This window comes from Jaculus jaculus, chromosome 13 (genome assembly GCF_020740685.1).
Source record: "Jaculus jaculus isolate mJacJac1 chromosome 13, mJacJac1.mat.Y.cur, whole genome shotgun sequence".
NCBI lineage: Eukaryota > Metazoa > Chordata > Mammalia > Rodentia > Dipodidae > Jaculus > Jaculus jaculus.
In genome coordinates this window covers 2,415,407-2,431,538 of record NC_059114.1, presented here as the reverse complement: position 1 = coordinate 2,431,538, position 16,132 = coordinate 2,415,407, and the positions used below count along the sequence as shown (strand labels likewise).

Below are 16,132 nucleotides of genomic sequence, written 5' to 3'. Positions count from 1 at the left end.
GGAAAGACCACTTTTTTAAAAAATTCAATATGTTAGGATTTAGTTGGTATAAATAATGATCCTTGAATGAGTGAGTGAAAATTAGATGTTTTTAAATAAAAGAACATATTGAAGTATCCAGTGAGATTAATTTTCAATTGTTTAATTTTCTTGAACTAACAAGTCATACCCTGTAGGATCAAGGAACCATATAAAGTGCCTTTTAAATACCTGGAACTCATTAATCTGTGTGTGTGTGTGTGTGTGTGTGTGTGTGTGTGTGTGTGTGTGTTTGAGGCAACCCATAGAGGTGGACATCAGTAAGTGGCTGGGAAAACTTGAGCTGTAATTAGCAAATCCCTGAAGGTTTAGCAAAGCACCAGCCTTCCCCTGCTCCCTGCCCCCCACCCCACCCCACCCCCCCACGCCCAGGACAAGCCACTTTCAAAGCAGAGCAGCAGCCCTGGGCACCAAGCCACGTCCTGTTTCCAGACAAGAACTCGGGTCACAGCCTGTGGGCAGCTGTGACTTCATAACACACCTGCGCTGTGGGTTCTTTCCACATCAGTGTCGCCTCTCCACGCCACCCCTACAGACCCACCTTTCCTCTGCAACTCTCCCAGAACAAGTGTTGGGGTCCCCCACACTGCCTCTTAGGTATTCTGCAGACACCAGGGAAGGCGACGGTGGAGCAGGACACTCCACCCTGCGGCCCTGCTGGGAAGGTGGCCTGCAGCAGCCTGGGCAGGCCCCACATGCTGAGGACCCCAGCAGTAAGGACGGGAGCTTTTGGACCAGCAGGCAACATCAGGGTTTCAGAAGTAGCAGAGTGAAGAGCAGACACTGTCAGATTCCCTGGAGTCTTGGTGAGCACGTGAGAGCGGCTTCAGGTTCTGTTAGAAGAGGAAGTAAGGCCACAAAGGGGGTGTAGCTCAGTGGTAGAGCGCGTGCTTAGCATGCACGAGGCCCTGGGTTCGATCCCCAGCACCTCCAGTTGGGAGTTAATATTACCTTTTAGCTCTGTCAGATAAAGGGAAAACACTCTCTTCAGGTACAGAGGGAGATTAGCTTATTAGGATCAATTTTCTTATACTCCCCCCAACCCCAGACATTTTCGGGCCAAAAGAATTGTCATACTGATGTCATTTGCATAGCTCTCTGTTATCGGCTTGGTAGTTCCGGTCTTGTGAGAAAGGGAGAAAGGGAGGGAGGGAGGGAGGGAGGGAGGGAAGGAGGGAGGGAGGGAGGATACCACTACAGGCCATTCAAGTGACCTGAGCTTCTCTTCAGCCACTGCGAGCCTTCCACAAGCCTTCCTTGTTGACCAAGGCTCAAGGTACTTTGGATCTATGAAGTCACTGACAGTGGGGAAGAGGAAGCAATAATAATCTACTACGAAGAGAATCGCTCAAACGGTTCCTAACCCAAAACTGTGCTGAACCATCAGAGTACCTGTCTGAGTCAAGGACTGAAACACAAGGGTAGACTGTCTTTTTTTTCTTTTTTTGGGGGGGGGGTGGGGGGTTTGAGGTAGGGTCTCACTCTAGCTCAGACTGACCAGGAATTCACTATGTAGTCTCAAGGTGGCCTTGAACTCACTGCAATCCTCCTACCTCTGCCTCCCAAGTGCTGGGATTAAAGGTGTGGGCCAGCTAGATCTTTAAATGGTTTCCTGTGATTTTTGTTTTGCGTGACAAAATAGTAACTCCCAGTCTTATCAAGACTTTATTGAGTATGATGAGATGAAGTTAGAAATATTAAGACACTCTGAGTAATTAAATTACATGAACCTAATCCCAAAATATTCCCATCTGAAAGTGGAGACACCGGGGATCGAACCCGGGACCTCATACATGCAAAGCATGCGCTCTACCACTGAGCTATATCCCCACATATGAAGAAAGGGGTTCTCTTGTCCCTTACCATTTCTGATGAGTTTATCCTGCTGGTTCTTTCAATTGACATTTATAAAAATATAATAGGGTTGGTTAAGTGCCTGTAGTGACCATATGCTATTCCTAGAGAACATGGAAGTATTTGAAAGGCAGGAATGAGAGATTAAACCTTCAATTAAGTAGTGGCCTTGGATCATTATTAAAGATAATTTCAAAGCCAGCTGGGGTGGCTCACGCTCCGGTACTCTCGGGAGGCAGAGGTAGGAGAATTGCTCGGAGTTTGAGGTCAGCCTGAGACTGCATTGTGAAGTCCTCTACCTCGAGAAACAGCAACAACAACCACAACTATAAACCCTTCAGGCGAAAACATTGTTTGAAATCACCAAAATCAAGGCCCCAGTCTCAAAAGTCAGTATCAACCCTCCATTGAGATTCAGACCCGTTTACAAGGTGGGCACTTTAGCCAGCGGAGCCACGCAGATCCACTCCTAGTCCTCTGCCTGTTTTCTGGTCAAGCCGTACTTGACAAGCTGGATTGTTTACGGCTCTATGGATTCATTCTGGAGTGAGGACAAAGATCACTCCCTTCACTCACACTCAGACATGGGGGAATGCAGTGGGCAAGTCCCGGAGGGCAGATAAAGTTATGGATGGGCAGGGGACCTCCGAGCTCACTGCTCTAGTAGAGGCGGGGCAGGACGCCACAGTCTGTCAGGTCCAGGAAATTCCAAGCCACCAAGTGTCTGCTCTTCAAGCGGAATAAAAGGCTGTTTATGGAAAGCATCACATAAATTGAGATGAACTGAGAACCAAGAATCTCCTAAAGCTTCCCGTCTCTAAACAACCAGACCTTTCTTATTTAGAAGACAAGAGAGGGCAGGAAGGAAGGCTGCTTTGCTAGGGCTGGCTCGCTCCCCAGTCCTAGGACTCAAACCTACAGAGCCCTTCCTTTCCTGTCCCCTAAGGTCTTAGAAAAGTGCTCAGACAAGAGAGCCAAAACCCACAGACCTTGGGGAGATGCAACAACCTTGAGAAATCCACCTTCCTGCCCTCTGCTTTGGCGTTCTTTTTCTCGGGTACTCCCCGTGGACCCTTGCTTGGAGGAGGTAGGTGCAGCCAACCCCCGTTCACAGGGAAATTGGGTCCAGGACGCCTTGGACACCAAATCCATGGATACTCAAGATTCAAGATATATAAATAGTGTTTTTTTATGTATCTACACACAACCTCCAGCGAGCTTGAAATCATCCCGAGATTGCCGGTAAGCCTGGCATAGTGGTGCACACCTTAAGCCCCAGTAGGCTAAGGTAGGAGGATCACTGTGAGCTCCATGTCAGCCTGGGCCAGTCTGAGACCTTATCAGGAAAAACGAGGGAGAGAGGGAGAGGAGAGAGCAGAGAAAGCCAGCTGAGTGCTGGCACCCCCTCCTCGATGCCCCACCCCCTTGAACTAAGAACCAAAATCAATCTTTCCAACCTTAACTTGTCTAAGCCAGGGATGTTGGTCACATGACAAGAAAAGTACTTTTCTCACAATATCTGCCAAAAGCAAATTAAGGAAGAGTTTGGCCAGCAGTTACAGGGACAGCGCCCCATGGCCGGGAAGGCATGGGAGTGTGAGGTGGCTGGTCATATTTCATCAGTGGTCAGGAAAAGATAGAAAAAGACGAATATTGGCACTCGACAGGCTTCCTTCTTTTTCCCCCCTCACAGGAAAACTCTCTTCTAAACTCTCTTTATTTGCTAAGACACAACGTCACCAGGTGGAAATCGAGACAAAAGCTCCAAGACGGAGAGATGCCACACTGAAATGGCTTAAAAAAAAAAGCTTCTCACTGGAGTGATACAAAAGCACTAGCTTGAAAAAGCGATGGGTTTTGTTTTTGTTTTTGTTGTTGTTGTTTTTTGAGGAGGGTGCCGGGAATAGGGGAGGAAGTCGCGGGGGACAGAGGAGGCAGAGTCCTGCAGCGAGCAGTTTTGGGGTGCAGAGAGCCCAGCGTCACAGCGACGCGCAGTTCGCCGAGCCACCGGCAGGGGGCGGCGGCTCCCCGCCCCGGAGCTCGCGGGCCCCAAACCAGGCGGCCGACCGCTCGTCCCCCGCCGGCCAACGCGGCGTGCGCACCGCGAGGGTCACTTCCCCGCAGCATCTCGACGCCCCTTTGTCCCATCGGCCCGGGTAGACGCTGCTGAAGACGGAGAAGAGTGCCGTTCTAAAATCAAGAAGAGCAAGATGTAAGCACCCGGGTCTCAGGATGCAATAGAAGAGGGGTCCCACAGTGAAGATAGGGAAAGGCAAAAAGATGGAGATGCTGGGGATCGAACCCGGGACCTCATGCATGCTAAGCATGCGCTCTACCACTGAGCTACATCCCCCACCACGCAGAACTCTCGATTTTAACTCATCCCCATGAAATGTAAAATTATTATTTTAATTTCCATCTTCCTCCCTTCTGTCACGAAGGGATTTTGACCCAGCCGCAAACAGCCTGGGGTCGGTGGTAAATCTAGCAAGAAAGTCTCCCGGATCCTCCTCCCTTCCTGAGCCCCTTTCTTCCAAAAATACCATAAGGCAAAGGAAACAGAGTAAATGCTTTGCCAAAGGACCAACGATACCTTCTCCGAGTCCTGCTCGGGGATCCAGAGGCCAGTGGAGGACAGGGCTCGGAATGTAATTCCCCTGTCGCAGCCCAGGGGAGAATTAGTTAAAGGGTCAAGATGTCGGGACTATTTCCCGCCACCTCCTCATCTACATTTTACTCAGAGCATGTCAACCAAACCCTGGGAATGAGGAGCCGCTGCACCTTGCTCTGCCTCTGAAGCCAGCCCGGCTCCCTGCTGATGGCTGGCGGCACCTCTCTGAGCATCCGGGCCCCTTTCCCACTTCTCAGAATTGGATCTTATCCCTACTGGGCAGCTCAGGGTAAACTGAGGCAGGGCTGAGGCCAACACAGGCAGAGGATGGCAGGAGAGGGGAATGGGACTGAGAAAAGGTAGCTTGACAAGATGACAATCTTTCTCGCCCTCTCCTGGGGGAGGGCATCCTAATTCAGCAGTACCGGGTTTGTACCAGTAAGTTCCCTAAATGAAAGTCGGGCTTTTCTTTTCCTTCTGCCCCGAGGCTGTCTCAATGATAGGGCTGTGACCCCACTGGCGGTTAAGATGTCATAGGCTGCTGCATGGTGAGTCTCACCTGCAACGTCAGCCCTCGGAGACTGAGGCAGGAGGATTGCCACAAGTTCGTGGAGAACCTAGCTACATAATGAGTTCAAGCCGACCTGAAATACATATCAAAACTTTGTCTCAAAATAAGCCAAAAATGAACACACAAAACAGAAAGTCCTACCTCTGCCTCCCCAGTGCTGATATTTAAAGGTGTGTGCCACCACACCCAGCAGAAATGGAAATTTTATTTTAAAACTATGTGTGTCATTTATGTCATTAACAACATCGTAAGAAATTATGGAAAACTTAACTTCATTTGAATCATTTTGAAATTGAACCCACAACTTCTCCTGTGCTAAGTCACTGTTCTACCACCATGCACACCGTCAGCCCCGGAACCAGGAATTCAAATGAAATTTCCTAAGATATAATTTCCAATGTGAGACAATAGTGCTGGAAAGTTCTGTGAAATCTTAAAGTTTTAGCTCCTTTCCAGCACTTTGGAGGATGAGGCAGAAGGACACAAGTTCTTGACCAGCAGAAACTTAATAAGTAAATAAAATGTCCAGAATTCAAACTTAGTTCAGTTCTCAGACTGTCAGGTAATGGTTTTCCAACTTGGCTTTCATTTCCTCGGGCTCTTTTCATGGTGGTGGTGGTGGGTGGTCCTGGGGACTGATGCAGAACATTGTACATGCTACACAAGCACTGTTCTTACCCTAAATTGCTCAGTGGACCTTGAACTTGGGACCCTCATGCCTCTGCCGGGAGGAGCTGGGACGTCAGACTGGGTTCCCCTGGCTCTTTTTCACCTTCACAACTTTCCCAAAGCTCTCACAACAGGTATGGCAGGTTCTCCTACCCAGAAATCTTGAGTAGGACCAAATATGCACAAATTTAAAAAAAAGAAAAAAACAGTAGCTGGGGTAATGACCACAACACATGAGAGATTCTTCTACTGAGGGGCGTCCTGAAGACAGATGTGCAATGTCAACCTCAGTGTGTACAATGCACACTCCCCCAGCCCCACCACACCTCCCCCACCTCATCCATTTACATACACAAAGAAGTATGTTTCCTGATTGTTTCCACCTGCAGAGTGGGGCTGGCTCACAGCTCCTTTGACAGAGGTTAAATCCTTTCACCTGCCACTCTGTCCCTTTCCCCCTGATGTGCTTACAGTCTGAAGTTACCCCAGACGAGACTGGGGAACCTCCCAGGAAGCAGGCAAGACAGAGGTGGTTAATTAACCAGAGGGAAAAGAAATACAAAAACACAAGAAAAAGAAAAAAAGCTTGATTCAAAGGAAGTGATCATGAGAAAAGCAAGAAAAGGCAAAACAGTTGGTAATTCTAGATCAAAGACTGAATTGAGCCACAAAGGAAAAAGCAACATTGGAGATGCCGGGGATCGAACCCGGGGCCTCATACATGCGAAGCATGCGCTCTACCACTGAGCTACATCCCCCAGTACACCACATGAGCTGGGCAGAAATCATGTTCTTTTAACAGCCTTTCAGTCGCGTGTGTGTCCAGCCCTGGAGTGGTGATGTCAGGAGGAATTCCACCCACAGCCTCGACTGGCCCCACCTGAGCAGCTTCCATCCAGGCAAGGCCCACAGATAAAGGCTTGGCCACCTGAGCAGGATCGGCCAGGCCCAGACGCTCTGCAAATACAGAAATGTCAGAAAACACAGGAGCAGGAAAGCAGTGACCAGCAGGATGGGCTTGATTAAAATGAAAGAGAAGGCTCTAGAGACACTCATGGGGATGACAAGACCAGCCACAGACCGCAGATCTAAGGCCAGCAAAGTCTCCGTCCCGCACCGCAACCAAACCCTGGGGTTGCCCAGATGGTGCTGCGGTCTCCTCACAGAAAGCATGAGAGACCTCAAGGGGCTTAACTGCTGCTCAGAATTTATTTTATTTGTTAATGAAGTTATGCATTGATATTTCTATGTGGAGACAGGGTCTCACTCTCTAGCCCAGGCTGGCCTTGAACTCTCAGCAATCCTCCTGCCTCAGTCTCTCAAGTGCTGGAATGGCAGACACAAGCCACCAGGCCCAGTTAGAACCTGGTTTTTCAGAGGGCTACAGTCTCAGAGAGCAGCCATCATCCAGGACCAAGCTTCAGGCCTGCCCACTCGAAGAATAATTAAGTGATTTTAGTGGAATGCTTTTTTGCTTCTTCACAGATGTGTGCATGTGCATGTGTGCGCGCACGTGACAAACTCAGAGCCCTAAACATTTTGTGCAAGGGCCCTACCTCATGCTCTCTCTCACTTCTCTCTCAATCTCTCTAATTAATAATAAAAATTAAAAGATGGCAGAGTCTCGGCATGGTGGCACACGCCTTGAATCCCAGCACTCAGGAAGCAGAGGTAGGAGGATCGCCATGAGGTCCAGGCCAGCCTGAGAGCAGATTACATAGTGAATTCCCGGTCAGCCTGGCCTAGAGCAAGACCCTACCTCCAAAAACAACAACAACAAATAATAATAATAATAAAAGATGGTAGAAAAAAGACAGTTGGTGGGAGAGAACTGAGAACCATACATAACCTGCGTTTCGCGATGCTTCGGTGAGGAAAAGATTTGATCCCTGGTCAAACGGGAAGGGAAGAGGTCTCTTCTAGCAGCTGGTAAGATCCTGAAAGACCCTTAGAGGTCTTGCCGAGTGCAGACCATCTTAGGGAGGGCTGAGGCTTCATATAAGGAAAGTTCAAGAGCCCACTTGGATGGCGGCTTGATCCAGTCAAAAGCTAAGAACGTGAACAAGCTTCATATGGGCCAAAGGGAAACCGCAATAACCTTTCCTGGATATCTGAGCGCTTCCTGGAAATTTTGAGAAAGTCCCAGGTCATCCTACTTTCCCATAAGGCTCTAAGTTTTGCAATTGGAACCACAGAGCAAAGAGAGCCTTCCATCGCGCAGAAGACAACCCCTCTTACCGTGACTGGATGCGCCTGCACCTGGCCCCGTATCTCTTTTCTGCTCATGAAACAAAATGCCTGCAGACTTGTAGACCTGTCCCCTCGTTTGTAAAGGAGAAGACAAAAGGGACGTGGAACGCCCGAACAGGGACTTGAACCCTGGACCCTCAGATTAAAAGTCTGATGCTCTACCGACTGAGCTATCCGGGCTCCCTGTCGCGACCCCCTGTGACAGGCTAGGTAAAGGGTGACATTTGATCTTCTTTTTGTTAATCGTCTGTCCTTTAAGCAAGGGTTGTTGACGAAAGCCCTTCGCGTCCTCCTTGTGCCTGACCATCACCACAGCACGGGCTGACCACCAGACACGTGGCCGCCGCGCGGAGCCCGGGACCCGGCGGCACGCACGGGCCTTCCCGGGGCTGCCAAGCGCTCCGCCAGCCTTTCCCCGCGGGGCTGCGAGCCCGACCCGCGCCGGAGCCCGAGCCCGCCCAACCCGGCCTGCGGCCAATGGGGGGAGGGAAGTCTTCCCTGCGGTCCGCACCAGGTGTCGAGGCTCCACCGGGGGAGATTTCTAAATACCAAGCCTCATCCTCCCGCCGCTAGACCCCTACTTGGGGTGATGTCACACAGAATAGTGACTTCCGAAGAAAGCGTGGGGGTCTCTGCGCTCGGTGCTACACACCTCTGGGTCTTTCAACTGGGAGGCGGACGGGGAAGAGGGGAGGAGGGCGAGCAGGGGAGGAGGGGGAAGGGAGGGGGAGGAAGAGGATGGACGAGGAGGGAAGGGGAGGAGGAGGGGAGAAAGGGAAGGAGGGAGAGGGGAGGGGGAAAACGAAGGGAGGGGGATATGGAGGTTGAGGGGGTTGGAGGAGGATGGAGGAGGGAAGGAGGAGGAGGAAGAGTAAGGGGAGAAGGAGGAAGGAGGAGTGGGGGGCAGTTGAGGGGAGGACGGGGAAGCCGCAGCCGGCGGCCCGAGGCCTGCTCCGCCCGCGCGGTGGCTCTGCGTGTTTCCTAAGTATTTCTGCCTGGACCGTTTCTTCTCCTGCAAAGGACCTGCAACACTCCAGGCCTCATTTATCTCATCTTCTGTGCGTCACTCCACGTCACCCTTGTCTCGGTTTAGGCAGCTTTATAGGCAGAGAAGGAGAAAGCTGGGGACCCAAGAACACGCTGGGTCTTGGGGCTGGGATGAGCTAACCGGCACGTCCTTCTGGGACCCGCTGAGCCTCCGGGGGTGGGAATGAGCCGTGAAAAAGTGCGCGCGGCGGTGCTGGTAAAACGCCCACCTAGAAAGGGCTGCAATTGAAACCGGGACGCGGCAGGTATGGAATAGGAACCCTGCCACTGAGCCACAGATAACTGAAGGGTAGGAGCTTTCTTTTTAAAATACTGTTGTTAGTTATCTGCGGTTTTTTTTTTTTTCTTTTAAGAGTTGGCTAGTATTAATTAAAAAAAAAAAAGACTTGGCTAGTATAGTTTAGCACAGTGATAGGCTGTTTCTGGAAGCCGAAGCAAGAGAATTGCTGAGTTTGGAGGCAGCCTGGGCTACAGAGTGGCAAAAGGAAACAAAGAAAAAAAAATAGTTCACTGAGTTAAATTGGGGAGCTAGAGAGAAGACTCAGAAGTTAAAGGTGCTTGTTTACAAAGCCTGACATCCTGGGTTCAATTCACTAGTGGCCTTGTAAAGCCGGATGCATAAAGTGGTGCATGCAGTTTATCTGTGACTGCAAGAGACCCTAGTGCACTCATTTTTTCTCTCTCCCTCCCTCTCTCTTCCCATTAATGAATAAAGATAAAAGAACTCTCTTGTTTATGTGAGAACTTCCTACCCTATGGAGGTGCTGGGGATCGAACCCAGGGCCTCGTGCATGCAAAGCACGCGCTCTACCATTGAGCTACACCCCCGTAACAGCCACTGCTGCTCCTGGCTAACTGGGTGCCACTCTCACTTGCTTGCCAAGACTCCAGAGAAAGTAATATCTGTCCAGCCTCTGCTCATGCCATGCGGTCCTAGCGCCAAAGGAAGCGGAGGAGTGCTTTGCAACACTGTCTTCAAGACACAAAGCGGCCACAGCATTCATGACCTTACAGGGACTGACACTACCTACACAAGACCTATGTAACAGAAAAAAAAGAGAGAGACTAGTTGGGACGGGGGATTCACTGGAGGGGGGCTAAGGAAGGGGAAAAGGGTGGTGAGAGGGAATTATGATCATAGCATATTGTCTGCATGTATGGAGGTCATTGGTAAGTTTTTTTTTAAACACCAAAAAAAAAAGTGCTTGTCTTATTTGGGTACAAACTAATGACCTCAATTGCTGGGTCATGTGTTGAGAACATGTTTAGTTTTTAAAGAAAAACTGCTACATTTCCTTTCAAGGTGTTGGCACCATTGTCCGTCCCAACAGGAGAATGAGAACTCCGCGGTTCCACACCTGCCTCACCAGCAGTGGGTGTTGCCCGTGTGTTGGGTCTTGGCTGTTGGTAGGCGTGTAACCTACCTAGCGTTGTTTCAGGGAAATCTGTCAGGAGAATCCAGATCATTTGCCCGTACAGTAATTAGGTTGTCTTATCTTCTTATTGCTTTTTTCTTTTTTTTTCATGGGGGGGTTCCCCAGGCAGACCTGGAATTCATTATGTAGTCTCAGGGTGAACTCAAACTCAGTGATCCTCCTACCTCTGCCTCCTTATTGTTAAATTTGTAAGAGAGTTGTGGGTGTGGGTGTGGGTGCAAGTGTGTTTGGATAACATACTTTTATCAGAATTGTATTATGAAATATTATTGTTACCTTTTTGCAGCTGTGATAATATTTTTTTTGTCAAATGTCCCTCATATTGTTAGCCTTGTTCAATTGCTTATTAAATGAGGCTGGGTCTGGTTGAGTGGACACTGAGGTCATTTCAACCACCTGAAATGTAATCCTTCCTTTTAACCAAAACCTGAACTACTGAGAAAATACAGAACAGAGAGCTGTGCAAGTTACACCACTACTATTACTTTATTTTGAATGAGCATACCTGGCAGGGGATCTAACAGTTATGTTATGGGGGCTCTGCACCTTCTCCATCACACTTGCAGGTGTTATAGGCCTTATCTTATTTCCTCTCTTGGGTTGAACCCACAGAACAAAAAGGTAACATCAAGAAAGATACACTTGGAGGTGCTGGGGATCGAACCCAGGGCCTCGTGCATGCTAAGCACGCGCTCTACCACTGAGCTACACCCCCACTGCTCCTAAGTGGTCTTCTAACAAAACTGGAAACCGTTCTTACCTGTTTGTCAAGAAAATCGGTGGCTTCTTAAACCCGATCTATAAGTTGCAGGAAACCATTTAAAGACAGTTCTACCCTTGTGTTTCAGTCCTTGACTCAGGCCTCCTGATGGTTCAGCACAGTTTTGTGTTAGGAACCGTCTGAGCGGTTTTCTATGTAGTAGGTTCTCTTCGTAGTAGATTATTATTGCTCCCTCTTCCCCACTGTCAGTCACTTCATAAATCCAGAGTACCGTGAGCCTCGGTCAACAAGGAAGGCTCGCAGTGGCTGAAGAGAAGCTCAGGTCACTTGAATGGCCTGCAGTGGTTTCCTCCCTCCCTCCCTCCCTCCCTCCCTCCTTTCCTCCCTCCCTCCTTCCCTCCCTTTCTCCCTTTCTCACAAGACCGGAACTACCAAGACGATAACAGAGAGTTATGCAAATGACATCAGTATGACAATTCTTTTGGCCCGAACATGTCTGGGGTTGGGGGAAGTATAAGAGAATTGATCCCAGGAGGCTAATCTCCCACTGTACCTGAAGAGTGTTTTTCCTATATCTGGCAGAGCTAAAAGATAAGATCAACTCCCAACTGGAGGTGCTGGGGATCGAACCCAGGGCCTCGTGCATGCTAAGCACGCGCTCTACCACTGAGCTACACCCCCTCTGTGACTTTACCTCCTCTTCTAACAGAACCTGACGCTGCCCTCACTGCTCACCAAGACTCCAGGGAACCTGACAGTGTCTGCTCTTCACTCTGCTACTTCTGAAACCCTGGTGTTGCCTGCTGGTCCAAAAGCTCCCGTCCTTACTGCTGGGGTCCTCAGCATGTGGGACCTGCCTAGGCTGCTGCAGGCCACCTTCCCACCAGGGCAGCAGGGTGGAGTGTCCTGCTCCATCATCGCCTTCCCTGGTGTCTGCAGAATACCTAAGAGGCAGTGTGTGTGTGTGTGGGGGGGGGGGGGGGGGGGGCGCTAACCCTGGTTCTTGGAGAGATGAAAACAGGTGGGTTTTGGTGGGGGAAATCAAGACTGTCCCAAAGACTGACCACTGTTCTCTGAGCCCTGGGGATCCAGCAGCTGCTCGCGGCCACTCAGAGCCTTTTGCAAACCGAATCCTTCCAGAACAAAGTGAACACAAAAGAAGAAAACTATAGAAAAAAATAAATAAATAATAAGAAAAAGAAGAAAACTATTGAGCCTAACTGGAATCGCCCCACCTTGCACAAGAGCCCCTTTGTCTGAGCGGCCCTCTGTGTCCCTGTGTTGCTGGACTCCAGACCTAAACGTTTCCACCTTCACTCGGCTGCTCAGACACCTGTGCTGGGGACTGTGCCTTGCAAGAGGAACGTGTGTGGCTTTGACGGTGCCGTTTCGTCTGGTGTAACATCTGAGGGCTTAGATACCAGGAGAGGGATGACTGGGAAAGCGGTGGGGACGGCAAGGCAGGCGGGGATGGAGAGAAGGCAGAAGATGCCAGCAAGGGCACGGCTGCTGAGGGAAGGTTTCCATGAGAAGTTACCTGACAGCATTGGATGAGGGTTCATCTCTGCCCTGTTCCACCACCACCATAGTCAGGCTCCATGCTTCCCCGACAAGCAGGTCCCACAGGAAGACTCTGTTTATCTTGTCCGGATGAGGTTGCTTTTCACCCAGCTACTGAAAGAGGAGCGTGTAGTCCTGCCAGTGGTGAATGGACTTGGATTTTTGCTTCTGTCAGATGGCAACCTAAGGGGGGGGGGGTGTGCTCATTTGATTTTGAACTTCACGAATTCATGGTGCCTGAAAATTTAAGACACAACTTGGGTATGATAGGTAATAACTATGGTGATCCACCAGAGGAAATATTGCAGGAAGTACTGTCACAAAAAAAAAAAAAAAATCTATGGTCCAGACTGCTCCTGGACACGGGGTGGAGTAAGACTTAAAGGTTAGGCCAAATAAGCCAACCAGAGAGTAATTTGGTTGCAGTCTTGTTTTCATGAAAAACCATTTTATGAAGCAGTCCTTTTGCAATGAGAAAGATCATTATTTTTTTTTATTTATTTGAGAGCGACAGACAGACAGAAAGAGAAGGAGGCAGATGGAGAGAGAGAGAATAGGTACACCAGGGCCTCCAGCCACTGCAAAGAAACTCCAGATGCATGCGCCACCTTGTGCATCTGGATTACGTGGGTCCTGGGGAATAGAACCTGGGTCCTTAGGCTTCACAAGCAAGCACTTAACCACTAAGCCATCTCTCCAGCCCCAGAACGATCATTTTTAATTTTCTATTTTTTTCTTTTTCTTGACATCTTCCCTACATATAGGCAATGTACTATGATCATAATCCCTTCCTACCACCCTCCCCTTTCCCACTTCAAATCCCTCCTCCACTGAATCCCTTCTTTCCAACTGGTCTCTGTTCTGTAGGATGTCATCATTTTTCTTCCAGCCTGTTATGCAGGTCTTGTGTAAGTGCCGTCAGCCACTGTGAGACCATGAAAACCAGGGCCACTTTGTGTCTAGACACCAAAGTGTAAGTACTTCTCACCTGCCTTTGGCTAATTTTCTATATTTACTTACTTAATTTTTGGTAGGGTTTCATACTGGCCCAGGCTGACCAGAAACTCACTATGTGGTGAACTCATGGCAATCCTCCTACCTCTGTCTTCCAAGTGCTGGGATTAAAAGTATGTACCACCAAGATTTATTTGAGAGAAGGGGAGGGATGAGATAGAGAGAGAGAGAGAGAATGGGTGCTCCAGGGCCTCCAGCCACTGCAAATGAATTCCAGATGCATGTGCCACCTTGTGCATCTGGCTTACATGGGTCCTGGGGAGCCGATGTCCTTGGCTTTGCAGGCAAGTGCCTTAACTGCTAAGCTACCTCCCCAGCCCTAATTTTCTAATTTTTTTAATGACAGCTGTCTTCTTGTAATTAGGGGCATGGGGATGAATATTTAAACTAGTAATGTTTGCCTATTTTGTATTATTTTAGCAAAGTTATCCAGCCATTGAGTTCTCAGCATTTTTGAAGATGCTGGAGGACTCAGTACTTAGAATATAAGAGAAATAAGTGACTCCAGAAGTTTTTTTCTTTAGTTTCCTTAATTTTAGGAGCTGTGCTTAGATCACTCACCAAGATATGGAAGATCAGAAAAGCCTTTGGTACTAATGTCACTTTTCTTCCCTCCCTGTGTCCGTCCGTCCATCCATCCATCCATCCATCCATCCGTCCGTCCGTCCACACAGCCAGAACTGGATGGAGCCCGCAGCATGGGAGAGAATGGGACTCCAGAACCTTCCAAGAGAGTGTCTGCATTGGACAATCAACCACATCTATGAACCCTGAACCATTCTAAAAAAAGAAAAAAGTGATGAAAACAATGGAGATATTGAACAACGTGATACTGAACTGGAAGAGAGCCCCACCCTGCATGGCTGACCCACCTCAGCTAGGAGAGGATGAGATTTAGGCTCTAAAGGTCTCTGGTTTGAATCTGGGTCTTGGCAAAGTGCATGCTTTTATTTAAATCCATGTGAAGAAAGATTATTCTGCTGTGGGCTGGGAATATTATCGAGCTAATAGCATGACAATCTTAGTGTGATATCATTGATAGCCAGTGGCATGTTGGAGTTCAAATCTTCACCTAAGAATACTCTAGCTTTGTTTCGTATTGAATTCATAACTGTAATTTCCCCCCCCTCCCCCCCCTTCTCTTTCTCCCTCTCCTAGCCCCAGTATTGGAGATTCAACTCAGGACTTGGTGATTCTTAATGTATTTGTCACTCATGAATGACCTTGACAACTGAAGTCCACTTCTGCTTTGGCATGATGTGTGTACATGGGTGAGGAAGAGTATTTTGTAAAATATGACCCTGAGAAAAAGAGAAGGAATCATCGCTGAGTCTGCAGTTCCAGCATCTGTCACTGTGGCCTGATGATCATGAATAAATGAGAAGCTCCATTCATCATTTAATTCCCAGGTACTTGTGACGTGCCTCTGCAGAGCTATGAGCCCATACTCTGATAAGAGGAAAGCAGCCATCCGCCCCAGGGGCTCTGTGGCTTAGCTGGTTAAAGCGCCTGTCTAGTAAACAGGAGATCCTGGGTTCAAATCCCAGCAGGGCCTTGGTATCATGTAACTGTGGAGCATCCTCCTCTCAGGATGTTTTTGTGGTTCCTTTAACCTCCAACTCTTGCCATAATTCAGGCCTAAAAATCTTTGTCAAGGGAGCCAGATGTTCACAGGATGAACACAGGACTGTGACAATGATGTTGGTGATAATGTTAAATCCTAACGTCTGGTTTATGACGGATTTCCAACTCACATTTTTCTACTTGGATTTTCTGTGTCATATTATCTTGGGTATTCCAGTCTTCATATAAAGAACTAAGAACAACTAAAACAAGTTCACACACAGACAGGAGAATGTTCGTGTGGGTAGTAAGATACTCACCAGGGCTGAGGTTATAACCCAACGTTCAGGCATATGAGAAAACTGGGGTGGGGAGCTTGGAGATCTTCAAGAAACTCGTGACAGAAAACTGTGAATGCCAACTTAATAGTGATCAGGGCCGGTGCTCCTTGTATCTGTGCAGTGCAAATTGAAATACCAAGTCCCTTACCCAAATAGTAGGAGACAGATGTCATTAAAGGCAGTGCAAACGAAAGTACCAAGTCCCTTATGTAAATAAGAGGAGAAAGGTACCATTGAATGTGCACAATAAGATGCCTTTCTCCCTCCCCTCCTCCCTCCCTTCCTTCCTTCCTTCCTTCTTTCTCTCTCTCCCTCCTTCCCTCTCTCTATCCCCATCTTGCCATTATGAAATCATTTCTCAGGGCATGAAATTAAGGAAAATATCAGAAATAAGAGGCTGGTGCTGGGCATGGTGGCACACGCCTTTAATCCCAGCACTTGGAAGGCAGAGGTAGG

At 48.7% G+C, this 16,132-nt stretch overlaps 9 non-coding genes across 9 annotated transcripts; 2 read left to right on the top strand and 7 right to left on the bottom strand.

Annotated features, from left to right (window-relative positions):
* The first annotated feature begins 900 nt into the window (after positions 1-900).
* Trnaa-agc lies at positions 901-972 on the top strand. Its single transcript has one exon. It is a non-coding gene; the product is annotated as a tRNA-Ala (tRNA).
* Positions 973-1,797: 825 nt separating this feature from the next.
* Trnaa-ugc lies at positions 1,798-1,869 on the bottom strand. The gene has a single exon. It is a non-coding gene; the product is annotated as a tRNA-Ala (tRNA).
* Positions 1,870-4,174: 2,305 nt separating this feature from the next.
* Positions 4,175-4,246, bottom strand: Trnaa-agc. Its single transcript has one exon. It is a non-coding gene; the product is annotated as a tRNA-Ala (tRNA).
* Positions 4,247-6,430: 2,184 nt separating this feature from the next.
* On the bottom strand, positions 6,431-6,502 carry Trnaa-cgc. Its single transcript has one exon. It is a non-coding gene; the product is annotated as a tRNA-Ala (tRNA).
* A 1,599-nt stretch (positions 6,503-8,101) lies between these two features.
* On the bottom strand, positions 8,102-8,174 carry Trnak-uuu. The gene has a single exon. It is a non-coding gene; the product is annotated as a tRNA-Lys (tRNA).
* Positions 8,175-9,797: 1,623 nt separating this feature from the next.
* On the bottom strand, positions 9,798-9,869 carry Trnaa-ugc. The gene has a single exon. It is a non-coding gene; the product is annotated as a tRNA-Ala (tRNA).
* Positions 9,870-11,120: 1,251 nt separating this feature from the next.
* Trnaa-agc lies at positions 11,121-11,192 on the bottom strand. The gene has a single exon. It is a non-coding gene; the product is annotated as a tRNA-Ala (tRNA).
* A 615-nt stretch (positions 11,193-11,807) lies between these two features.
* On the bottom strand, positions 11,808-11,879 carry Trnaa-agc. Its single transcript has one exon. It is a non-coding gene; the product is annotated as a tRNA-Ala (tRNA).
* A 3,374-nt stretch (positions 11,880-15,253) lies between these two features.
* Positions 15,254-15,327, top strand: Trnat-agu. Its single transcript has one exon. It is a non-coding gene; the product is annotated as a tRNA-Thr (tRNA).
* Positions 15,328-16,132: the final 805 nt, after the last annotated feature.